Source organism: Hippocampus bargibanti, linkage group LG04 (genome assembly GCF_051943395.1).
Source record: "Hippocampus bargibanti isolate YZ-2025 linkage group LG04, ASM5194339v1, whole genome shotgun sequence".
NCBI lineage: Eukaryota > Metazoa > Chordata > Actinopteri > Syngnathiformes > Syngnathidae > Hippocampus > Hippocampus bargibanti.
In genome coordinates, this window is record NC_142737.1 from 7,106,505 (window position 1) to 7,113,577 (window position 7,073).

The following is a 7,073-nucleotide window of genomic DNA, read 5'->3' on the forward strand; positions in this document are numbered from 1 at the left end:
GGCGTGACATCACGAACAAGGGCGTGGGACCTTCTGAAACTCGCCATCCCAATGTCATTCTGAAGTAGTTTTGGGACACTTTTTAACTCATTTTTATTGTTGTTTTCCATTTGACTAAAAATATCAGCCTGTGTGTTTTGGGTATTCTATATGCTATAAAACGTTTTTCTGATGTCAGTTAGGAAACAAAAAAATGGTGTCGGTTGTCCTTTATGTTAACATATTGGCCCCAATCCACTCAATTTGGTTACATTTTGTTTATTATTATTTTTATTTTTTATTGTTATTTTATGATTTTTCTTCTCATATGGCAGAGTGGACAGGACAGTAGATATGCGGAAGTGCAAGAATTGTAAAATGTTTTATTGAGATGGTTATGTGTATGTTCTGTTTTGATGTTCGGAATAGATGTTGTTCAATGTGACCATGTTTTCTCTCTTCTAACTGTTTAAAAAAAATCAATAACAAGTTCAATAACAAAAACCAAAAAATAATAATTTAGATATACATATACAGTGACTGGAAGATAAAGTCAGTAAAAAAAAAAACTCAAATTATCCCGCGACTGTCAAAAGTTATTGATTGTGTTGAAAGGCGCTTATAAATGAAATGTATTATTATTATAAAAAGGCGAGTCCTGAACCAGACAGTATAACAGTTTCTCATTCCACTTCCGAGTCAGGACCCAAAGGAGACATCAGACAGACAACCAAACACAACATGGCAACGGGTTGAATCACGCTGACTCATGTGGCGAAGGGGGAATCTGCCCCCCCCCCCCTGAGGTTGTGGAGATAGGGGAGGGGGAGAATGAGAAGGGGAATAATGTAGGGAATGCTCTGGAAACAGCGATGGGACTGCCTTCCAGGCATGAGTGTGCACACTTGAACAGAGGGCCTTATTAGGATAAAGAGGTGAAACCAGCTGTTATTCCCAGACTGGGAACTTGCTTTAATTGAAAGGTGTCACTCCAACCTCAAGACAGACACAGACCAGAGGCTGAGGAGAAGCCTTGGGGGAGGTCAACGGGGTCCACCAGGTGGCAAAGGTCTTGGGACACATTATCACCTTGAGAAAGCTGTACTGCAGTTCAAGGGCCACATGTTGCCTAATTTGATGTCAAGTGGGTCGCGCCAGAAAAATTTTACTTCCTTAAGGTACAAAAGAGGAAGATTTTTATAATAATAATAATAATAATAATAATAATAATAATAATAATAATAATAATAATAATAATAATAATACATTTCATTTATAAGCGCCTTTCAAAACTCTCAAGGTCACTTTACAGTCACAGGATAAGTTTTTTTCTGTGGGTGAGCAGCGGCAGCCACACACGCCAGCATTTACTCATCCTGGAATAATTCAAATTGAAAGCTAGCTAGCTGGCTAATGGATAACTAATAGATAGCGAGCGAGATAGATAGCAAATAGATAGCTAGTTAGGTAGCCAGCTAGATCGCTAGTTAGCAAATAAATATGTAGCACGGTAGCCAGCTAGATAGCTAGATAGTGAGATTAGCTGGCCAATAAATAACTAATAGATCGCCAGCTGGAGATCATGTCATGTGTAAAAATTAACTCATTCGCTGCCATTCCCGAATTTATTCGGGTTTTGATTTTACTTGCGGGGCTGCCGAAAAATTGCTGGTCAGAACTCTGGAAATGTTTTTTCCATTCCACGAGGGAGCAGCATTTTCCTTTTGTCAGCTTCAGTTGTTGTTAAAGCGTTATGTAAATCAATGTGTTTATTTTGTATTGTATTGTATTTTGGACAGTCGCCCCATTTCAATCTCAGAAAACTAACCTATACAATTTAGGAATTAACTCTTTATATCACGATGAAAGAAGAGAGTCTAAGGTTTCTTCCGCTGCATTGAATGTTTATGTAGTCCTAAAACTCAATATTTTGTTGGTCCCGCAATTTGAGTGACGATGACAAAAACCCTGGCACTAGATTGGACACATTTTTACACATCGTCTGGCAGTGAATGAGTTAAGAAATGAGATTTTACAATCATTTTGTTATACTGTTTACACTAACTTGAACAGTAATTAAGAACACGATTATACTGCTTTATTCATTACTTATTTCAAAACTAGTCATGTAATATTTTGATGTGTATGAAAAATAATCAGATGAGACGACTAAACATTTCTGGTTTCAATTGTCATAGAACAGACGGTCGTGACTGGGACGCTACATTGCTGTCATTGACGGTTCGAATTGATCTGGGAGGACTCCTTTAATCGATTGCAAACATGGATGCTTTCCACTTCAGAACTATTTGAATCATATTCATAACTGGATGAGTAACAAGAAAGTATCTTCTCCGAATCTGAACTCTGTGAGCCAATTGTTTTGTTTCTTGAGCAAGGCAAGACGACCTGGCGTGACATCACAAACTGGGGGCGGGACTTTCGCAGTTTTGAGCTGATTTGTGGCAGTTTTTGGACACTTTAAGTCATTTTTATTGGTGTTTTGCATTTGACGAAAAATATCAGCCTGCGTGTTTTGGGTATTTTAGATGCTATAAAACGTTTTTATTATGTCAGTTTTTCTGATGTCATTTAACACGATTTGTAATGTAAGTTCTGCTGTCAAATGTCTTTGATTCAGAACATTAGTATGAAGCCAGTATGTTAGTATCATTGAGCAGCCTGCATCGTTAGATACTCAGAGGTAAAGAACAGCTGTTGTGACAATGCTAATATCTTACCAACTCAAACACTAGTCATAATCAATGAATACCGAGACATTAGTCTGACCTGATTTGATTAAACTATCATCATATCACAGCCACGTAGTTACCTATAGTTCATATTACATGTTTTGATACTGGGAAAATACATATTTACTAATGTTTAGTAATGTAATGCTTGAATATTACATGTCAGAATTAATGTTAGGGCATAATGGAATGTTAATATGCAGTTAATCACTTTGTACCTACTGCATTACACTAGTTCGAAGCTATCACATCATAAAAACAGATCATGTGGAACCCACGCTATATCGACGTATTTGATTCATAGGTTGTCGTGCTGACAACCATGCAGATTTACAAAAATAAGGTAATTGAATGTAAGTTATTAGTTGAAAATGATGTCTATGGACTGGAGTTGATATTTGGCGAGGTTGACAATTAATGTGATACCTTTACTTTCATACATTTTTGGAAAACGTTAAGTTAGTCAAGAATCACTGTCAAGCTTTTGAGTTACAGCCTTCTACATAGCAGTGTCAGCATGGTTAAAATCTGCATTGGTCCTTGCGCTCAGAATTGATATTCCTGTCAGGCGTGTGGAGTAACTGACTGGAGTCAAAAAACCAGACAACGGGTATAAACCGTGTACTATTCTGTCTAGGAAGGTGACTCTGTGGGACAGTCAAAAGCAGTGACATTAGTACAATGACTATCGTGATCAGTTGCACTAGGATAGAGAGTTGCAACCTAGCTACGTTCATTAAGAATAAATGCAAACTCATGTACGTCAGCAATAGCGCTTGTGAAGCAATCACTCAGTAGCTGCATGTGTATTACCAAGAAAACTACGTCATGAAGTTTGAGATTACCTTAATGCTCATAGTCTAATTAAAAGGGAAAATGTAAGGGTACTTTGGGATTGGACTCATACCAGTGACGGTAAACGTAGCAGTTAAAGTGCCTAGAGGCATCCAGTCCTTCAGTTCAGTGACCACTGAATGTTTTACAATGGACGATAAGACAAGAAAGTCAATCTAAGCTCGGCACCGTTGAGTAGTAAGACAAGGTGATTGGCAAAGTTTACCATAATTAGATTTTGCATCATGTGGGGACAAGTTCGCAAAGTTGATCTGATTCTAACTTTAATCAACACATGAATCGAAGACGTGATTTAACATGTACAAACTTCAAAACCTCTAACTAGTCCATACAGTCAACTTCACGCACTGATCCATTAATAATTAATTCTTTCACATTAGTCATCAGTATGCAATCTGTACTTTCAATAGAGCTTTCTTGATCTGATTAGATTGAATTGAACAGCAATGAAGGATACAAAGATAATCAGCCTGAAGCGACTCTTGAAGGCAATCTGAACAAAAGAAAAATGAATACATAAGAATGATCAAGCACGAACAATTATCTTAGCACTCCCCTTATCTAACAGTGTAATGCAATAGAAGGATAGCTCTTGACCAGACAACATAAGATCAAGTGACTTGCAATACGCTAAAGCTAACGTTAACCAATTGTAGATCGACATTTGATGAAAAACGTATGACTCAACTTCCTAATCTGCATTATCCAGCAATGATTTATCATTTGCAATAGTTGAGCTACAGATAGCTGACCAGCTAATTGAATTTCATTTAAATCTGTCGATCATTCAACGATATGGGCTCAATACGTGTTACGTTTATGGAGACTACTGATTGATCAGTGTGACAGATAAGGGTTGCGATAATGTTGGATACCAGTGCTTAAGAGTTGATGTTATGGTGAATAAGCGATTCAAGTATCTTAGCATCTCAGGTGTTATGAAAAGTGGTCGAATGTGGTAAACAGAAAACTCTGTTCTGAACAGGTCTCACAAATTATCGGTGTTGACATTGGCAAAATTCCAGTATCGAAGGTCAATAAGCTTAGGTTGCTCGTTTAACTGAGAATAAGGTTCTGTATGGTGAATATGCACGGTGATCCAGTTGCATTAGGAGGCAGTATTCACTGTGGTGTTCATATGAATACCTCAGTTGACGTGCATGTAAAACATCATGTGCTTTTCCAATTATGTGTTTTATGTTGAATATGTATGGGTAGTATTAGGTAGTTCACGTGATGTGTTTGGCAATCGGTGCACTTCACTGCTGTTATGATATGCAGATCCACTCTCACTCTTGTCGTCTTAAATGCAGTTCTACAGCATTATCATGTTTTATTCTGGGTTTGATTTCGCTTTGACTCGTTTTCTCATGAGTGTTGTTAGCATTATGCCGAACTATTTGTCTTTATGTGTAAGTTCCTGCACATCATTTGATTTTTGTCACCACTGTCCATTTGTTCACAGGTTTCATGGTTAGCAATCGACCATTGCAAATCGTAGTTTTAGCACATTGACATGTTTGCATTTTTTACCAGGGTCTACTTACTTTCACTTACATCTGGTATTTCCCTTGCATCTTATTCACTGGAAACATAAGCTCTCACTTCACATTTGTCCACATGACACATATTCGCAAGTCGACAGTTTGTCATTTACGTTCAACTCATTTATCGTCGTTGCACTCAACAGCTGATAACTCCTCCATCTTGCAACGGCTATTCCATGAGCTGACACGATCAACAAGTGATAAACACATGAAGTTTGTCCATCTCATTTAGCACAATGTCCACTAGCAACATTAATATTGTCTCACATTTTATCACTTCACTCATGAAATGTTCTGAAGCGTACATCTCCATGATCACCAACTTTTCACGTTACCTTGCCATTGCTGTAACACCAATGATTATTTGCAATCTGTATAGCATACACTGATTTATGTACGTATTGTCTTCATATACAGCAAACCTCACGTTGCCAACGATTCGAGTTCGAACATCAACGTCTCATTTCTGACCAATTTGGTTGACCGTACAAATTCGTCATCCTAAATTCTGATGACTATGTCTTACAAGCGTAACAATCAGTTCTCGACCAAATCGAGTCCTGATGCAATTCCTCGCAATGGTTAGTCTACATTACAGTCTCGGACTCTACGTTCTAACTCAATTGACATCGGTCTCCATTCAGCATGTAATCCAATTTTGTAAATAGTCATTGTGAAATCATTCGACGTTACCTAGTTTAGAAGGAACTCGCTAACTCTAAAAGGCATCTGAGTTGAGTTATACCAATGAGTTTTCATGTGCATTCATCATTGTACTGATAAGGTTGACAAGGATCTGTTACGCACTGCAGATACTGTTATTAGATGTTCACTTTAGATTCTAATATTACTGCTTCTTGTTGTAACCATGGAGTAGGTTGTACAATGATCGAAGATGAGGCTTTATCTCACTTGTAACCAACTCACTGAGTGTAGCTCCTTCTCCCGGCGTTTGTTACATGACAGTGACAAGTCAGTGTAGCATCCTTTGACACATGTACTCTCGTCTGACATTACTGTGATTCGACTGGGCGTCTGATCTAAGAGTGATCTGTGTACCAGTCAGGAATTCCTCTTGAGATCCTGCTAATGTAATGTTCATTGTATCAACTATATTAGCAGAACAATTCATTCACTCTAGTGTAAATGTATACCATTTCTGTAACATTGAATCAATCACTTGGATCCTTAAGACTGACCAATATTTACGATCTGTGAGGTTTCCAAATTGATAACAGTATATGTAGTAACTAACTCAGGAGCCAATTTCTCAATCGACAACGCCATTCTCTGTGTCACTGCGTAATCGACATTTACGCATGATTCCAAGATATCAGCTGGGTATGAATTGTAGGCAATTGTTACCCCAAACAAATCTAAGTATTATGTCTGGAGCAAACATAGAGAAGACAGCCAGTTAGAAGAAGGATGCCAAAATATAAACCCCAAAACTAGTTCCGAATTGATGGCACACTGGGAAGACCGTCAGGATCTGTGACCAAAGTCATGGTGCCAGGCACTTGCAGTGATGTCACTAAATCGTGCACGGTTGCAGCTTGCAAGTTCGAGTAATCGAATAGCTGTAGGATTCAGGTTGAAGAGTTAACTTACCGTTAGTTGTTTCACACGTTGATTAAGCCCTTACCTCATGAGTTTGTTGAATGCAGTCAGTCATTGTGCGCTCATCGTTATGGTGTCACTCCAGTCAGTTTCCTTCGGTCATTGGTTTTACATGTGGTTCATTGTTGTCGGTTTACTTGTTGATTACTTTGGTAGTTTGATCGTGGTTTTGTTGGTATTACTTTATCATGCTTGTCTGTGATTTATCCGATATTGGTGAATTTTAATACATGTAAATACACATATCACATAGGACAACGAATTTTAAGTCATGAATCAAATATTCTAAATAGGATAATTCTAAAGACAGATTGTCAAT

General features: G+C 37.9%; 1 protein-coding gene across 1 annotated transcript in view; it reads right to left on the minus strand.

Annotated features, from left to right (window-relative positions):
- Positions 1-7,073, minus strand: part of vcana (versican a) — a 49,936-nt gene that overhangs the window by 38,838 nt on the left and 4,025 nt on the right.